The sequence below is a fragment of the Mus musculus genome, chromosome X, assembly GCF_000001635.26.
Source record: "Mus musculus strain C57BL/6J chromosome X, GRCm38.p6 C57BL/6J".
Lineage (NCBI taxonomy): Eukaryota > Metazoa > Chordata > Mammalia > Rodentia > Muridae > Mus > Mus musculus.
This window is the reverse complement of record NC_000086.7, coordinates 60441088-60442840: the sequence shown is the minus strand read 5'-3', so window position 1 is coordinate 60442840 and position 1753 is coordinate 60441088. Positions and strand designations below refer to the sequence as shown.

At 39.4% G+C, this 1753-nt stretch overlaps 1 protein-coding gene across 2 annotated transcripts in view; it reads left to right on the top strand.

Annotated features, from left to right (window-relative positions):
- Gm7073 (predicted gene 7073) overlaps positions 1–1753 on the top strand; it is a 20149-nt gene that overhangs the window by 13355 nt on the left and 5041 nt on the right. The gene's annotated exons all lie outside the window — the stretch shown is intronic.

Here is a 1753-nt window from a genome sequence, read left to right as displayed (position 1 = left end):
AGGAAAAGTGATTGTTACTTCCTGTTATTTTTGTTGTTAGAAGTGGAATTATGTTTGTGTGACTATCTTCTTTTAGGTTTGTTGAAAGATTAATTTCTTGCTTTTTCTAGGGTGTATTTTCCCTCCTTGTGTTGGTGTTTTCCATCTATTATCCTTTTTATGGTTAGATTTGTAGAAAGACATTGTATAAATTTTGCTTTTTCTTGAAATAGCTTGTATTCTCTGTTCTATGGTAAGTGAGAGTTTTGCTGGGTATAGTAGCCTGGACTGGCATTTATGTTCTCTTAGTGTCTGTATAACATCTGTCCAGGATCTTCTGGCTTTCATAGTCTCTGGTGAAAAGTCTGGTGTAATTCTAATAGTCCTGCCTTTATATGTTACTTGACCTTTTTCCCTTACTGCTTTTAATATTCTATCTTTATTTAGTGCATTTGTTGATCTTATTATTATGTGTCTGGAGGGATTTCTTTTCTGGTCCAGTCTATTTGGAGTTCTGTAGACTTCTTGTATGTTCATGGGCATCTCTTTCTTTAGGTTAGGGAAGTTTTCTTCTATAATTTTGTTGAAGATATTTACTGGACCTTTAAGTTGGGAATCTTCACTCTCTTCTATACCTGTTATCCTTAGGTTTTGTACTCCTCATTATGTCCTGGATTTCCTGGATGTTTTGGGTTAGGAGCTTTTTGCTTTCTGCATTTTCTTTGACTGTTGTGTCAATGTTTTCTATGTTATCTTCTGCACCTGATATTCTCTCCTCTATCTCTTGTATTCTGTTGGTGATGCTTGCATCTATGACTCCTGATCTCTTTCTTAGGTTTTCTAACTCCAGGGTTGTCTCCCTTTGTAATGTCTTTATTGTTTCTGTTTTCAGTTTTAGATTTTAGATGGTTTTGTTCATTTTCTTCACCTGTTTGATTGTATTTCCTATAATTCTTTAAGGGATTTTTATGTTTTCTCTTTAAGAGCTTCCAACTGTTTACCTGTGTTCTCCTGTATTTCTTTAAGGGAGTTATTTATGACCTTCTTAAAGTACTCTATCATTATCATGAGAAGTGATTTTAGATCCGAATCATGCTTTTCCAGTGTGATAGTATATCCAGGACTTGCTATTGTGGGAGAATTGGGTTCTGATGATGCCAAGTAATCTTGTTTTCTGTTGTTTATGTTCTTAAGCTTTCCTCCTGCCATCTGATTATCTCTAGTACTACTTGCCCTTGATATATCTGACTAGAGCCTGTCCTTCCTGTGATCCTGGTTGTGTCAGAATTCCTCAGAGTTCAGTTGCCTCTGTGATCCTGGGATTCTGGGATTCTGGGATCCTGAGATCCTGGGTGTGTCAGAGCTCCTGGGTGTCAAGCTGCCTCTGGGAATCTGAGATCCTGGTATGACCAAGATCCTGGAATCCTGTGATCCTGTGGTACTGGGCATGTTAGTGCACCTGGGAGTGGAGCTTCTTCTGGATGTTGTGGGACTGGCTGTGGAGTTAGCGCTCAAGGTCTGCTCATTGCATCCCTGATCCTGGGCATGTTAGATTGGCTGTCAGAGGATCTTCCTCTGGGTGTTGTGGGACTGTCTGGAGTTGGAACCCGTGCCACTAGTCAGGCAGAGTTCCTCAATTCCTGGGTCCTGCTGGTCCTAGATACTTGCAGTGTTGGGGTAGATGTGTATTCCTGCAGAAACTTTTTAAGATTAAAAAAATCACTGAAGACCATCCCATAATCAGCTTCCAAATGCTGACACCATTGCATACACT